Source organism: Choloepus didactylus, chromosome 20 (genome assembly GCF_015220235.1).
Source record: "Choloepus didactylus isolate mChoDid1 chromosome 20, mChoDid1.pri, whole genome shotgun sequence".
NCBI lineage: Eukaryota > Metazoa > Chordata > Mammalia > Pilosa > Megalonychidae > Choloepus > Choloepus didactylus.
This window is the reverse complement of record NC_051326.1, coordinates 42,987,118-43,005,794: the sequence shown is the minus strand read 5'-3', so window position 1 is coordinate 43,005,794 and position 18,677 is coordinate 42,987,118.

The following is an 18,677-nucleotide window of genomic DNA, read 5'->3' as shown; positions in this document are numbered from 1 at the left end:
CCCTATACACATAAAGAGAAGTTAAACTAAAGAACAATCTTTTTATTACCCCTCTAATGCTTTCAATATATACGAAAATATAAGAACAAAGATGCATAAAATTTCATAGAATATAATTAACTTTAACTTAACTCTTTTAATATATGAATATCTGGAAATTACATGGGTGATCTAAATCTAAGCTTCACCCATACAGTGTTGTAGAACTGATGTTTTATCTCTCAAATAGGTTATGCATTCAGGGATAGTAAGGGTAACAAATATTCCCTTAACAGCAAATTTTATATAAGAGGAAATAAAGCTACTGTTCTGTTTGTTGAGCTTTGAGCTATTCAATTGAGTTATTGAATATATTTTTAGATTATCATTGAACACAGAAAATTGTATGCACAACAGATATGGGAGGTGATATAATGTGGTAATGTCAGCTATAATTAAAATAGGTGATAGGAGGGAAAAGTCCACAGAATGGCTAAATAGCAAGCTGCTTGCAGGCAGATTTAAACCAATAATTTACACATTAGTGTGCAAAACTGTTATAGTCACCCAGGATATTGGTGGTATAAACTTGAAGCAATTGATTAATGTCTTTCTTAGAGTAAATGTGCAATAATTTTAATGAGTCAATATTTTATATGATACGTATATATTTACATTTATATTATTTAATCTTTTAAAATGAACTGAGATTGTAAAGTGCTTAGAACAGTATTTAGCACATAATAAATGTTATACAGGTGTTTACTAAATTACTTCATGCATGAATGAATGAATTTTATCTAATAATCTCTCAGTAACAGCTGGAGTTGCTCAGTGACAGCTACTTAGAGTAAACAGTATAATGGCTTCCCATATAAATTTATACTTCTTGAATAAATGTGTTTGCATATTAAGAGTTGTAAGTCATTTTGATATACTCTCAGTTGGTGTTCAAATAACTATAGGACAAAAATGAAAATCTTTGTGATAATCATAAAACATCTACCAATTAACTAATGTGATAAAAGGAATTTTAAGAAAAAGAATAAAAACAACATCAACATACTACCACACTTTTGCAAAGATTGGAAATAACTGCTTTAAAATCAAAGGGAATTCTTCAGTGTCTAAGAAAATTTTTCTATAAAGGTATCAATGTTGAAATGTGTTCTAAAAATATTTGAAACAACACTGAAAACAATATTCTGCAAAGTTCATGCTAACACTATTATTTACTTTTTGTGAGTTTAGTATTTCTTGAGTCTAAACATTTATTGGTAATGTTTGACTTTTAGTTCATACATCTATAAGCATATGTTTTAAGCATTTTAGAAGCTAAGATTCTTTCAAGTACTCATCAGTGTTTATTTTTAAAATGAGGATTTTTAGCTCATAAAAAAGTGAACATTTCAAAGATACCAGTTGTTTCAGGCATGGCTGGATACATATGGCTGGATACGCTCTGTCTTGGGTGTGTTATGATGTGTTTACCATGTAGCAGAGCTCCAGGTAGTAGAAAGAATTGTGCATAAGTTCACTAAGTTTTCTATGCTGTTGGAAAAGCTGAAACTAGCTATCTCAAAGAATGAAAGAGAATTAGCGACTTGGATCTCTCTGGCCCCAATTGGCCTGAGTTGATCCTATGATTATTTGGAAATAATTGCTCAAGACAGGGAGATGAAGAGTACTGATTGGCTTTCTTGAATATGGGTCATCTCCCTTGGCTCTCAGGACATATGGAGCTTTATAGAAACCCTGTGGACTGAGAATGGGAGATGGAAGGATGGGCAAATGACAATTCAATGAATGTCATCAGATAAGTTTAAGTAGATTTAGGAGCAACAAGATCACAATGTCCACTGCATATGTATGATATTTTTTCATATCAATAAAATTTTGATACTGGATTGAAGAATCATATAGATTAAAATAATTTCTTAGAGGCAGTGAATTGTAACAGAAAAAGCATGGTATGAATAAAAAAGCCTTGACAGTCTTAAGTTTGCCACTCATTAACTACTAAAAGTGTCATTTAAATATGTTAATTGTGTGCTCTCACTTGTCAATAAATGGATTTAAACTGATAATCCTGCCTTAAATAACTTTGAGAACAAAGATAGATAGATTACACAGATAGATAGGAAGAAAAAGAGAGAAATAAGAAGATTGATGATAGATAGACAAATGGCAATTTGCACAATTAAGTCTAACATGAAAAGATTTGGTTATTTTAAATAGGTGTTATTGAATGTGACTTTGCCCCAAATACACAAAGTATGCAAGAAAGATTGGTTGCTTTTGTTCTTATTGTCATCATAGACAATAGAGGTCTAGAGAACTAGAATTCAATAGGCAACCTCAGAGTTTTTGACCCTAGTTGAGGTCTGGTTGAAAATACTCAATAAATATTTTTTGAATTTTTATATCATAATATTATAGGAATATTAGAGGGTTTAAATGAATACTTAGTAGATTGCAATAAAATGTATGGTCTAATAGTGTAAATTTAATAATTGTGGATAAGAAAAAGAAAAATATTCACTGCCTGTAGCAGGAAAGATCACCATGACACTCATTAACATTTAATAAAATTTACCAAATAAAAACTGTGCCTAAAACAAAATCATTTTGCTATCCAAGCCCCCAATTTCCAGAATGGATTTTATTTCCATTTAAGCTTGTTTTAAAGTTTTTTGCAAATGAGGCAAAACTGTCTGGAGAAAGCTTGTCAAACAAAATAAAATTCTAGGGAAAATGTCCTTCTACTCTATACATTTCTGAGTAACTGGAGGAAGAGAGGAGATTGTACTTTAAATGCATAGGATGTTTTATATAGCTTATTTTTGGAATACTATTTTAATTAATATTAAAGTACAAAAAGTCCTTTTCAAGAATAGAGTTATTAAGCATATACCTAATTAAAGGAAGTTTCATGTAGCATCTAAATACTAGAATGTAACTGCTAAACATCTAAATTATATTGGAGAGGAAGAATCATTATTAAGGGATTGGGAAATTTTGTTACTTAGCTCAGAAATTTAAAAAATAAAAAGAAAGTGGAACAATAAAAATCTCCTTAAGAACCATACTGATCCACACTTTAAAATTTTATATTTTAGAGTTTTCAGACCAATAAATTGGATTTGATAGTTTACTCCACATAGATGTGGTGGTTTAAAGCTGTATTTACCCCAGAAAAATATGTTCTTATATTATCTAATCCATTCCTATGGGTGTGAATTAATTGTAAGTAGAATCTTGATGAGGCTATTCAGTTGAGGTGTGACCCACCTTATTTCAGGATGGGTCTTAATCCTCTTACTGAACCCCTTTATAAATGGAATGAATACTGAGAGAGAGAGAGAGAGAGAGAGGGTCTTGGAAGCAAGAGGCTGAAATCAAGGAAACTGGGAGAGAAGGGGGAGACCAGCAGAAGCACCCATGCACCTTGCCATGTGACAGAGGAGCTAGGATAATCAGCAGCCAGTCCCAGAAGCTGGTCCTGGGGAAGAAAGCATCGCCTTGATGATGCCTGGATTTGGACATTTCCATGGCCTCAAAACTGTAGCTAATAAATTCCCACTGTTTAAGCTGAATCATTTTATGGTATTTGCTTTGAGCAACCTAAGGAACTAAAACAGATAAGGATTTGATAAGGATGAAAAGGGATAATGCCTGAAGTTAGTATTTGTTGTTCATAGATTTCAATTAAAAAGTTAAGCATTCTTCTTTTAAGAAATAACTAATTTCCATCATCTAAGTCTCCTCATAGTTAAACTAATCATTTTATTGGAAAGAACTACTGCTACTACACTAGCATATCATTGCCAAAAAATCCAGATGTCATAATGTACTTGAACTGTCAAGTAAGGGATCATGATACAAGTCTGTTTTGTTAATTCATCCAGCAAATTGAAAACATAAAATATATACGTACTGAAATACAATGCAGAGCAGTTCCATTACCCTCAGTTTAAACTTGTGGATTCTAGGTGATTGTAATTTTTTTAAAAATTTACTATGGACCTCATATTCATACTTTGAAGGCATAATCAAATAAGACCTGTCCTGTGTCACAGTTGTGAGAATTCAATGCATAAACATTTTCATTTTTGCAGGTGTCTCACATCAAAGATGAATGCTTATTTTTATCTCCCTTATCCTGAAACCTGCTGAGGACAGATTGAAGTTTTTTGTCTTTGCTTTTTCCCCCTATTTACTAGTTCAATTGTAAATCAAGGCAGTAGCAAAATGCATAAGGTTGGTGTCACACTTTATCATATTTAATAGTAGCATAACATGCTTCTCTCTAATGTTTGTATCTTTTTTCCTTTTCAGTTTTCCAAAGAGAATTTCAGTTCTTAGTTAATTTTTATGGCATCACAGCAAAGTTGCTCTTCATCCATAGGCTATTTTAACAAATTCTGTGAAATGAATGACATTCCATTAAGTGTCTTAGTGAAGGAAGTTCTTTCAAAATAAGTGCATGTCATTACTGTACGTACTTTTTGTGAGTTTTAAACTATTTTGCTTGCTTTTTTCAAAAATTCTGAATTAAAATTATTTAAAAATCCATGTCTACAATTTAAATTGAGAAGAAAAATGTATTGTAGATAACTGAATATTAAGTAATTGAACACTGCTTTTACTTATATATGGTTTCTATTTTTTAATCTTCAAGTATCATAATGTGTGTGTTTTTAATGACCTGATTATGGGTATGAATTGCAGATACAAATTTTTGGTCCAGATAGATTTCACAAAAAGCAAATTATAATATTCTCTTCAAAATATTTTCTTAAACATTTTAAATTATGGATTTTGTATCTTTCACAGAATTGTCTTTATTCCCTCTTTTTATTTTTTAAGAGGGTGACTCAAGGATGAGGTACATGATATTCAGAAGAAACACTGAAGTTGAAACCAGTAGACTTCCAAAATAGTACTGACCAAATTTAGTGTGACTAGTTTAGAGTACAGCACAATCATCCACTCCATTGTCTAAATCATAAATGTGGAAATACTCCTTAACACGTTCTTTTCCTTCCCTCTTATAATCAATTTATGTTGAGTTATATGCTTTCATCTTCCTTCTTGCAATAATATCTGCTTTTCTCCATTTCCATTGCCATTGCCATCAAGCAAAATCACCATCTTTCTTCCAAAAGAAAGAAAAACAAACAAACAAACAACTCATGATTTTCTTTTGCTTAGAATTTTTCAATTCACTCATTTCCCATATGATAAAGATCAAATATATATTTATAAATATATCAAATACAATATCAGAGCCCTATATGATGTGGCCCTTGATTAGATCTTCAGCATCATTTTGTGCTTCTCTTTCCATTCAGTTCAACTTCCCCTTCTTAGGAAGCCTCTTTGGTTGCTTCTTCTAGCTACATCAAGGCTCAGTTAAGTGTTTTTCCAACACTTTCCCATTTTACCCTCTAGTAAACCTTATGGTTGAGTTTATCAAAGAGTGCACTATTTGACTACTTATGTGACAAACTCCCTCCCTAAATAGACTGTAATTTTCTTGCAGGCAGATACTGTAAATTATATATCACTGGTTTTCAATTATCTAGGTCAATGGTGAGAGCAAAGAATTTGCTGCCACTACTGCCTGGTGCAGGAAACTTATGTTGATCACTGATCTAGCCAAAGCCTGCCATGGAATTTACCTTCAAAACACATTTTAAATACACAAATGTTAAAAAAAAAATAACTAAACTAAAATTCTAATCTATGCTTCTTTACTGTCTACCTTTATAAATTTATCATTTAACCATACAGAAAGGAATTTTTCTCACCATTAAAACAAAAATAACAACCTGACAATGGTATTATGAAGAAAAATTTGTTTTGATAGTTGAAAAATTCTGATATATTTAAATATGCAAACATGAGCATTCATATACTATACTTTTATATTTTTTACTTTGATGGAAAATTTCAAATGATGAATTTATCTCTCATCAACGCAAACAACGAGCTCTGATCTTTCTATCATGTCACAAAATTAAATCTGTTCCACACACAACAAAAATCAGTATGTCCAGAGCCATGCATACATATATATATATATATATATATATATATATATATATATATATATATATATTTCTATTTTATACAATGTTGGGGGATAATTCTCTTGGATCTTTTGCATTTCTGCAGGTGACAGCTTGTGCTCCAGACTCTTTTCAAGTAGACTTTTACAAACAGCTTTACAAGAGAACAATAGTGTCTCCTTTCTAGGAAGATGGCAAATTTGTATCCTGAAAAGGATGGTAAAGATGATATCTCCCTCTAAGGCAAAGTTTGTGCAGATATGTTCACAGCCTCTTTAAAAGATAGTGGTTTCCTAAACTCAGGGTTCTTAAGTACACAGACTCGTGAGCATGGAATCCTCTGGGGCCTGCTTCCACATCACCTCCATGAGACATGTAGGGCAGGGAAACCAATGCAGATATGGAGCTCAAGCTGCCTGCTGTGCCATGAGTAATAAAGTTTTTGTCTCAGATCCCAGAGTTTTGTCTCTTCTGTCAGCATCTATGAAACTGTGGCAGGGTACCCAGTTAGCTTGCTACTAGGGCAAAATCTCAAGCCTTGCACAGTTCTTGATAACTATTGAGGTAAATTTATGCTCTGAATTCCCAAATTCAAAATATAGATGAAAGAGAGTGTAACTAATCTATCACCAAGTTACACTTTCTCTGCACTCTTTCTAGGATACTAGAACCAATTCAGAAGAGGATCACATAATTTTCTTCTATTTATTCAAGGAGGAGGAAGCACAGAAGGAAGAGAATGGCATCCATATAGAAACTGGCGATAGATAATTTCAATAGTTTAGTTTGAGTAATTTATATGAGGAACATAAAAGGTTGTGAAACAAAACAGAGCCATAGTAATGTAAATGTTTTTATTCATTTGCTTTCTAAACCTCTCTCTCAAGAATCCTGAAATTGAAGTGCCTAGTATGTTTATAGAACAGAAAGTTTGATAATTCCTATACAAGCATGATAGAAGTAATCATTGAATTGAAACTGAAAAAATCTTAGGCATTAAAGAGAAGAGGCAAATCATTCTCAATAAATTATAATCAAAGCAGAAAAATCCCAAGTTGATCATATTTTATAATAACTGGAATAAGAGTGGGAAGGTAGAGCACACATGAAAACTCTACATCGTACATTGCAAATAACTGATATTTAGGTATTATCTAAATGCCTAAATATTTAGGTATTTTGTTATTGAAGGTAATAACACTGGGACTCAATGGAATTGTTTTCCCCAAACCATGCAGCTAATAAAGGGCAAGAAGAATAATTTGAAACAGGGCCACATAATTCATGAGTTAATCTAAACACCAATTCGGCTTTTTTTTTCTTTTGGAAAGGTCTAAAGATGACAGTAATTGAACAGAGAAGCCCCCTCCTTTATTCATTAGCAATATTTAAAAAACTGGTGTTCTGAAGCAGAAAAACAAGCTTATGCCACATTTGTTTAATTTACACTAATATGATCAAAATGGATGATTGAGCCTAAAGATGGGTACTACATCCCAACCCCATTTAATCATAATTCAATCATTTCTATTTTATTAAAACTGCATTTCTCAAACTTAGGAGCTAAGTCCCTTTTTTGTTTACCATTGTAATCACCCATAGCATCCTCTGTTGAATTTGTAAAGTGATATTTATTGTTGATCTTTAATCTTAATTTCATTAGTTATATGATATTTTTACTCAAGTTTTTTACACTTTCTAAAATCCATAGCAGAAGAGAAAGGGAAAACAGCCCCCCACCCCTAACAAGATGCTTGGTAATAAATTGTTTCACTTTATTGTGATGGGCCTTAGAAGAATTCCATTAAGACCTTCTCATCTACGGTGTGTCTTTAAAGGAGAAATCCATTTTTAGTCTTGGTGTGATCTGTCCCCCCAGTACACTGGAACATTATTTATAAAATCAAGTTTTAAATCGAGAAACATATGGGCATATATCTTTACATTTCTGTCCCGTTTTATATAGAAGTCCCCATTATTTAGTTATATGCTTGGTATTTAATGAGTAGGACATGTAATATACAAAGACAGCACATTTATCTTAGATATCTTTTAGGAGATAAAAAGATTCTTATGTGTGTACAAATTGGCAAATGAAAGAATAATAACATTGTACTTTACTTCTATGGTGAAGACTTATGATTGATGAGTAAGTCAAGGAAAGCTAATCAACTCTGGATTTTGTAGTTATCAAAGAAGAAGAAGAAAATGTTTTTAAAGGAAAGAAATAGCCCTGCTTATACCTTTTGAAATATTCTCAAAAGCCACTCTGAACCACATCTCCAGAACAATAGTCCCCTCAATCAACTCTTTTTCTTTATATCAATTTTTTTGGTATAGGATTTTGTTTATAATAAAATGTTCATAAAATTACCTTCCTCATTATACTGTGTGACTCTTAAGTATAAGGAATTTGTCTTAATTAACTTTTTTTCCTCTAATACCCTAGCTCATGACTGGAACATATGTTTTCAGTGGATGTTTGATTAATTAATGAATAACAATAAAGAATGGCTTAGAATTTAAATGCTTACATTAATTACATTACATATGATTATGTGGGTTATTGAAGTGATTACAGAAGTGCTGCAATTTTGTATCTTCATCCCACAAGGAAGAACCTCAAAAGATATTGCTCTAGAGTGGCTAGCTCTGGGGAATATTCAAAGTTGCAAAATCAGTTATCTCTCTCTCATTTAGTAATTAAAAAAAACTTGTTGAGAAGCTCCAAATTAAAAGTTGGTGATTCCTTTAATTGTTCCTTTCATTTTAACTCTTTCTAAACTATTCGCAATATACAAGTTACAGAGTCAATCGATTTTGGCTCGTTTTTGTATCATTCAACTATTTAAAGTATTTTACAGAGACTTCTCATGTTAATGGTAGACTTTTCTATAGATTTTTAGGATGGAGATGGGAGAGAAAGCATAGAAACAACTTCCTGTATTTACTTATGTGCCTTTGGCAATACCAAAGGAAAACAGTTTTACAAAGAGAAAACAAGCAAAACAAAAAACACACGGAAAAGCCATTCAAAGGTGAAAATATAGTAGTCCCTAAGGAGAAATACAAACAAACAGTGTCAACACCATATAAAGGAAACAAGTCTGAAAAGAATTGCTTCTTTCATACAGGGTCAGTCCCACCATCTGGGCAAAATGCACAATAGTGTAAATGATTGACTGCTAGAGATGAAAAACAAAACAAAACAAAACTGAAAATTGATGGGGTGAGACTGTATTACCATATTGAGACCATGGCAGTGTGGTTTGCGAATGGACAGTTTGGGGCTTGGGTGTCAGACAAGCTGAATTGATTCCTGCTAGTCTACTTATTTACCAGTGTTTTCTATGAGAGATTAGAGTTCAGTGAAGCTTCCATATTATAAAACCCTTTGCTACTGCATCTGTTACCCCACCTTTTTATTTAGCCATTACTACATAGGCATGATCAATGATTTCAGGTTGTATCAGATTAAGATCAATTCAAACTGATGAATCATAATATGCTGTATTATTGTCAAAATGAAAAACTTGAAACAAGAGTAGGTAAATTTCTTTAATATTTTGGCATTTCAATAATTAGTCCTTAAGTAATTTCCTAAATGCAGAAAAATCTGTGTACAATTTAATAATAAAAACTTTAATGGACAATGAGACTATGTTCCTCTTTGAAGCCTATATTGAATCCTAAAAAATCATTACAGAGTGTTCTGGTTTGCTAATGCTGCTGGAATGCAAAACACCAGAGATGGATTGGTTTTTATAAAAGGGGGTTTATTTGGTTACACAGTTATAGTCTTAAGGCCATAAAGTGTCCAAGGTAACACATGAGCAATTGAGAACCTTCACTGGAGGATGGCCAATGGTGTCTGGAAAACCTCTGTTAGCTGGGAAGGCATGTGGCTGGTGTCTGCTCCAAAGTTCTGGTTTCCGAATGGCTTTCTCCCAAGACTTTCCTCTCTAGGCTGCAGTCCCTCAAAAATGTCACTCTTGGTTGCTCTTGAGGTATTTGTCCTCTCTTGGCTTCTCTGGAGCAAGAGTCTGCTTTCAATGGCTGTCTTCAAACTGTCTCTCATCTGCAGTTACTCTTGCAGATTCTGTGCATTCTTCAAAGTGTACCTCTTGGCTGTAGCTCCACTTCAAAATGTCTCTCTCAGCTGCACTGAGTTCCTTCTGTTTGTCAGCTCATTTCTATGGCTCCAGTGATTTAATTTAGAACCACCCTGAATGGGTGGGGTAACACCTCCATGGAAATTATCCAATCAGAGTCATCACCCACAGTTGGGTGGGGCGCATCTCCACAGAAACACTCAATTTCAATCTAATCAACACTGATACGTCTGCCCACACAAGACCACACCAAAGAATACATACAAACCAGCAGACAGAGTTAATTAAAAATTAGAATAAAAATGCTCTATGAAAATAAAATAAGTGCTTTTATACAATTATGTATTAATTCATTCACTCACCAAACATTTACTAAAAATCTACTGTGTTCCATTCATTAGCTAGTATCTTGGAGGAAAAAACAATACTTCCAATTTAAAGAACTAAGCTTGAACATAATGAAAATAAATAGAAATTATGGAAAATTAATGGCTGGCTTATTACAAAGCAGAATATCCATGGGGAAAAATGTTAAATCATGAAAAGATACAGAGAGATAGTGATAGATAGATGATAGGTAGATGTGAATTGAATAGATAGATAGATACTCCATAAATGATACACTTACAAGACACAATTATGCACAAACAGCTTTCTATAATAAATGCAGGGATATTCCTGTTCAAAACTGTCTTCAGTAGAAAGGGACTCTACAGGAGTGAGGACAGTTATGCACTGAGCTTACCATCCTTGCTTGCTAAGAATTTCTGAATGAGAAATTAGCTAGTCCTCCATGAGTAATTATGAGTGAATGGCAAATTACTTACGTAATCAGCTGCAAGGCTAATATAAGAAAAATAAGGGAAAATAGAGTGCAATCTCCAAATCAACAATTAACATGAGGTCTTTCCCAAAACTTATTATTGGACAACCAACTTTGCAGCCTCCTCAAGCGTGACAGTCATTTTGCACCCAGGGGTGTGACAATGTTTTCTATCATCTATAAAATGGATTTGAAACACAAAACACTTGGGATTGAACCAATGCTAAATTAGATAATGTGACTGGCCTGAATCAAAAGCTGTCAATATTAGATATGCAGTTACCAGGCATTATCTTCCACTGTGATGACATTCCCAGAAGGAAAAGTTTCCAAATATATTCTCTAAGATGGTTGATAAGATGGTTACATAGAAAGTCTCCATCCTGTTTTTCTTACTCTTCAACAAGAGTGTTACTATCTATCCTTGTCCTAAACTTGTAAACTAGGCTACCAAATTTGTGTGATATGTGTTTTTCTCATAATATTCTCTCCTGAAGCCATCTCAATTATTTGTAATCAAAAACTAAATATTTGTTGTTTAGTGAATAAAGAAAACTAGTTTTCTCTTTTGCTATTTTTGTTTTGTCATTTTTCCTGTGGGGTCTTCATCACGCAGCAATTTTAGTATGAATTTTAGTATGAATCTCACATGGCACTATATCGGTGACCTAGGGTAAAAAATGGTCCATGTTAGGAAATAATCATAAAACCATATCATTATTGTTTTCCTTATATTTAAAATAAAATTAAGCATATTGAAATGCTCAAAATAACATTTGAATATTAAATATTCACTGTCTTCTTAGCATTTAGGAGGGGACAGATCCTTTATCAACATTTCATAGTGACAGTAGAAGAGGGAAAGCTCTGCCACTGCTATTAAAAGGAAAACATGAAAAAGTGGCATGGGGAGGGCTCAGCTCCTTCCCTCCCACTCTAGGGCAGCAATCAGAAGGTAGTCTCTATTTTTTTCACTTGAAGTTTTCAACAGTTTAACAGTTGTGTTTGAGATTTTTGGAAATAAAAATAAGAGACGGAAAAACCCCACAACATATTAGCCACTCTATGTTAGCCAGAAGCAGTTTCTTTTCCTTCGATTTCTTTTCTAGCATAAACTTATTTTTTGTTTCTTGCCGTACACCATGGATTTGAGCAAAGGAAGGGCTAGGCAAATTTATGCATGTAATGAACAAGTTTTTCTAAATCTATACATTGTGCTAAGTCTAGATATAGGAGAGGAAGAATCTGGAAAAAAAAAGTGCTCTATGTGAGCACATATTCTTAAAAAGATAGATACAGTGTTACAGTGGCAATTATAAAAAGACATAGGAAACAATGTGAAAGCAAGGGCCAGCCTCATCCATGTTGATTGAAACATTAGGATCAGATAAGAGAGGTTTAGTCCAAGGACAGAAATTGTACCATATGCTTGTTAGCTCCCCTTCATCCACTGGGCTTGCCTTACAAGTTGTTGTAAAATGGGAAAGTAAGGAAGAAAAATAACGAATTTGTACCATCAAGTTTCTGCATTTTGCAACCATTGGTATAAGCTTCAACAGGAGTAAGAAGCTTAGTAATAGCAATGTGGTCTTGTAAAAGGCCAGAGATAAGTGTTACAAAATGACAATATGAGAATCTTATTTTCAAGTAGAAAATCCTTGAAGATAAATGGAATATTGCAAAATGCTTCAACACTTTTTCTGATGTCAAATAGACAATTGGAATTGTTACCAGCATTTTTTTTTACAGTCAGCACTATGGGGATAATTGCATTTTTTAATGCCAGTTTATCTTTGAATAGGAGATCATATAACTCCAGATAGAATTTAAAATGTCTTCTGTTCTGGGGTTCAATGATTTTAAGATCTTGCTGTGCCCAGGAAGAGGTAAAAGAGTTACTTTACATTAGATTTTGATTTATTAAGAAAATATATTTTGATCTGTGGGATAACCACTAAGAATTATAAACAAATAAAAGTATATAATTTCAAAGATTAATAGATGAGGAATATAAAATCAAAATAAAATATCCAAAAAGGGGAAAGTAAAAGAAATATAAAACAGGTAAGAAAATTTAAAAAACACAAATAGTAAATTGGAAGGTCTAAAGACAAATATATTAATAATTACAATAAATATAAAAATAAAACTATGGAGGATTGTGTTCTAATTTTTTTGTATATTTGTAACAATTGAAAATAATTGAGCCCCCTTAATATATAAAACTAAATCCTCCACTTCAAAGGCAAAGATTCTTAAAGTGGATTAAAACAGCAACTATATGCACTAAAATAAATGCAGCAAATTTGCTGCATTTAGTTTATCTTGCTTTTATTTTTGCATACTTCTCTCATGCTACAATCCGCAAATCCAGATTGGGGAAGGTTAGGAAAAGGTGTGATTTTTGTGTTTTGAATTACTGTCAGAATTATGTATACAGTTACATCAAATTCTTTTTTAAAAAGGATATTGAATTGAGCTGCAAAAATCTGAATACTTATATTTCTTGTTTTTTTCTTTATATATTTTACATTTTAATATTTTGAACCACTGGAAATTTTGTAACTGATTACATTGTCATAGGATTTTAAATGTGTTGCCATTGTCACCATTGTCTTCACTTTGTACAGAGCTAATATTTATGTAAAAAATTATATTTGTGTCAGTTACTTTGAATCCTAAAAAAAAAGTTAGTTTATAAGTAACACCTTGTTGTAAAGATCTTGTACTAGGTTTATTTTCAAATCAGTAATTAGCATTTAATGTTATATTATATAACACATTATATAAATATATAATCTATATTTATAGTTATTATTCAATAAAATTATGGAGAGTTAGGACTCATATTATTACTCCGTTTTACAAAAGAAAATCATAAGGTCCAGAGGTTGGGGGAGGCTGCCTCTAAGACAGCTTGTACTACTTTTATCTCTTAGTTTTGTGTCTGCCTTGACTCTCTCAATCAATCTATCTATCTCTAATTTGGTCTCTACATTAAACATACACATACACACACACATATATATATACCTATACCCATGTGCACACTATATACTATAAAATACACGCATGTAGATATAGAAATAGAAATAGATATATATACCAGCTACTGTTAAGTGTAAACTATATCATTATAAACTTTATCATTACAAGTGTTTATTATTTCCTTTTCATTTTTTTATCTAAAATATTTTACTTATGTGCAGAACTGGAAAGAGCATAGACACTGGAATTAGGAATATGAGTTTGAATCATAATTTTTTGTTAAGTAAGGATGTGGTATTAGCGACATGGAAGAGGCTTGGGTGTAGCTAACCACTGAATACACTAAAATGTGCCCAGCTCTGCAGTTTGCAGTTTTTAAACCCTACTGTAATTAGCCTTCACCACAACACAGTAAAAATGACAGTTTTCACATTTTCCGGATGAAGCAACTGATATAATCAGAGACTAAATAATTTGCACTATTTCCAATAAATACTAATTGCTAGATACTAGATATTTTAATGCAATTTTATTAAGATATATTCACATACCATACAATCACCCAAAGTGTACAGTTGTTCACAGTATCATATAGTTGTGCATTCATCACCACAATTTTTTGAACATTTTCATTACTCCAAAAAATAAAAATGAGTAAAAATAAAAATTAAAGTAAAAAAGAACACCCAAAACATCTCATAGACCCCCCTCCTTTATTCATTTACTTTTTGTTTCCATTTTTCTACTCCAGATACTAGATTTGAAATCAAAGCTGCTTTAAAAGCCCATATTCTTTTCTCCTTACAGTATTTCCCAACATGTGTTCTTCATAATGCTAGCATCCATAGGGATTCACAAATAACAAAGGAGTAAGAAGAGTGGCTCTCAGGTTCAAGAAAACCAGGGTTTCATATTTCCATTTTGTTGATCCACAATACTTATCAGTTTCTAAAGGATGGAAGACAGATTGCAGTAAAGCAAGGCAAACATAACCCAAGTATATTCCGCATTGGGATTGTGTTCTCACATAAACAGATTGCCATCAAGCAATATTAATGTTTTCACAAAATGTCCTGGGAAATGCTACTTTCCACCAGACTGTCTCTTGAGTAATTTATCTGAATCTAAATTGCTTCATCTGAACTTCAGGAATTATAAGCTCTTTGCAGGGCTGTTGTGATAATTAAATGAGATAATGCAAATAATTAGTTCCCTTCTTTTCAAATCCAGCCAACCATACATTTACATAAAAGCTAAAAACCGAATATACAGCTTTGTCTCAGTATCTGTCACAGCTACAAATTTTATTGAGTAACTAGTATTTGTCCAACACTGTTCCATACACTGAGGATATGAAGCCAAGCAAGACACAATCCTCTTCCTGTCCTTAAAGAATCAAGAACATCGTAGGGGGGGGTCAGATATGTTAAATACAGTATAACAGTATAGCATAATTAAGACTATGAAATGGTTATGTGAACCAAACACTGTTGTAAAATAAAGCTAAAGTGGTTAGAACAAAGTTGGCTCTAATTCTGTTTTAATTGAATCGCTCAACAGCAGAGTTGTCTTTATTAAAAATGTAAATTTGAAATTGGTTAATGAACTGGCCAAATTTGTGTTTTTCATCCACTTTAGGGAGCATCAGTAAAACAATTTCTGGTTTTGATGGCCAATCTGATCATACATTTAGATGCCTGAACATTAGCACTGTGATAAAAATGATGCTCTGTAAAGCTACTGGTTGGCAAACAATTGAACACAACTGGTGTATTTATTTTTAATTAATAAAACTGCAGTTGCCAATGTATAAGAGGACTCTGCTGTTGGATTACAGATGAACAAAAATTCTGAGGAAAGACCAAATAGTACAAATAAAAATAAATGTCACATGGAATAAACAAAAACCTAGGACAGTGTGCGATTAGGTTTAACTTCCTTCAATTTGAAAGATAGGGCCTTGTTTAGATGCTGGCACAAAGAAAAAGGATGGTACATAGAACTACACATTGGTCAAGCTAAAATAAAGAAGATTCATCATTCAAAGGAATGTTTCTTCTACACACTCATACTTTATAACATAGCAATATGTTCTCATTTAATTTTTCTTTTCCTGTAAAATCCAGGAACAGAGTTCCAAAATTAACTTAGAATTTTATATTTCAAAATATTTTAGGACTTGGAAAGAGTCAAGACTGTCTCGAAACAGATGTCTACCATTCCCCCAGGTCTTTCTTTCCTACCACTGCAAAAAAAAAAAAACAAAACAATACAATGTTAACATATGTAATTTTCTTTATTAGGTATAAATTCATATTTATCAGAGAGCAAACTAGCTCCAAGTGCCACAAGAAACACAACTCTCCAATTAGGTCTTTGAGCTTAAGAATTGAGAAGTATCTGATTGAGGACCACTACTTTATTGATGAGATTTAGAAGTACAAGTTTCTCTGGGATTATGTTTGTCCTATACCAAAGAATCACCTGCTCAGAACCATGACACTTTAAAGGTGAATAGGTCCCAGTTTTCTCTCTCTGACCAAAAAGACACTCTTGGTCTAAGATCAAGGAAATCACACAAGTAGAAACCAAATTGCAGAGGCTTGAGGAGTATGTCAAAAGTAGAAAATTAGAAACAACGTTGTAGATAACTCTTTTGAGAAATTTGTCTGTGAAATGAAGAAAGGTAAATGGGCTAGAGAAGATTGTGAGATTGAGGAAGTGTTTGCATATTCTAATAGGGGAAAGATCACAGCACATGCAAATACTGATGAGAAGACACCATAGGAGAGAGAAAGGCTTTAGATTCATGGCAAATGAGGGAGAGAAATGTTTCTGAGAGGGCAGAAATACAGAGCAACAATGTGAAACGGATTGAGATATGAACTTTAAACAAATAAACAAACAACACAGAATGGTATAGTTTCCAAGAATGAAAGCAAGCTGGATTTAGATGAATTAATCTGAATGCTTATAAGTAAGCACTATAAAGAATGGGAAAGCAATGGAAGGATTTATACACTGGAGCAAGGACTCAATTGCAGTCAAAAAAGAAGGCTCATTTTTTCTGTAGCATAGGTCAAAGAAACAATTTGATAAACTATAAGAGAGGAAATTGGGAGCAGCACAAAACATATGAAAATACATTAATTTTCAATGTAAATTATTAATACAACAATACCTAGGAAAGGCTCAAGTGTGAGAAACAGAAGTGGCTGAAATCCAAAATTTTGAGCATAACATTCTGAAGCGTTTTTTACAAGCTGCTTCAGATATGCTTCTGCAGCCTCACTCCATCATCCCACTTTTATGTAACTATATTTTCCCAAGGAAAGTAGCTATTTGGACTTCTTTGGTTTTGCCTGTTTTCTCTTCTTTACCAAGAATGTCATTATTTCCTTTTTTTCATCACCTAACATTCTCCTACATCTTCTTCATGACTCAACATAGAAATAATCACCCATGTGAAACAAATCACAATATCTTTAGCAGAATTGTTCACTCATGTGCACAAACAAAATTTAATAAACTCTTGTTCATATCTCTGTTATATGAAAAGATATCAAATACTGTGGTAATTTGATATCCATAAGAGGGTAATGCATTCTCTGCCCTTAAAAACTAATTTATGTATTTCCTTTCAATCAATTCTACAGCTTATAAGAGTAATAGAATGGGTGTCGATTTTTCTGATTATCCAGAATCCCTTCCCTCTTCTTTTGATTACCAAACCTCTCTTTTCCTAATGAAAATGGATCTTGTTAAAATTTGCATGGTCCTTAATTATATGGACTTCCCTCTTTGGGCACATGACCTCTTGGACATTGTGTTCATGGAGAGTTGGCTTATACCCAGGGCAGGGCCAATCAGAGTTCCCCTTTTAGATACTGCTATTTTTGCTGGAAAAAAAAAAATCCCTCTATGCTAACATCACAATACAAATAATATAAGCTTGTTATCTCTGGAGACAAAAGGATTCATCATGTGGAAGGAGTCAGAATGAATGAACAAAGAAGAAAGAAAAGCCAAGATGTGAAGTTTTCTTCCTGTGTCATATTTGGCAAGCATATTTTTCTAGCAATTTTTTCCTTTTTCTATATTTATGGTTCTTGGCCATAAAGTTATTCCCAATATCCTCTTTGTAATTTTATCATTTTCAGATAAAATTTTATACGTAATATTACTTGACTATAACTTCTAACTCAAGTTTATTTCATTTTCTACCTAAAAGTTGATTGCTTTCATAAGTTTTCTGTTTGTTGAAGAACTCACTTTAGCTTTTTTGGATTAGTATTTTTAATTTCATTACTGTCAAATCATCTTTATTGTCTACCTTAACTTAGATTCCACAGGAAGCAGACTCTGAGATGGAGATATGGGTCAAGGAATTTATTGGGAAGTGCTCTCAGGATTAACATCTCTAGGAGAATGAAGGAAGCAGTAGCAGACAGGAAGAAGTTGAATTGCACTATAGTTGCTGCAAAAGCTATAGTCAATCCTATGGAGAACCTTGAGTTGGAATAGTACCTCACTATTTTTCTGGATTGGGGTTAGGGGACCAGGTTTTAGATCCATATATTTAGAATATCAGATCTCCAATAATCCAGTAGCTGGAAGAATGAGTTTTTTAGTACTTGTCCCAGTTTGCTAATGCTGCCATTTTGCAAAACACCAGAAATGGATTGGCTTTTATAAAGGAGG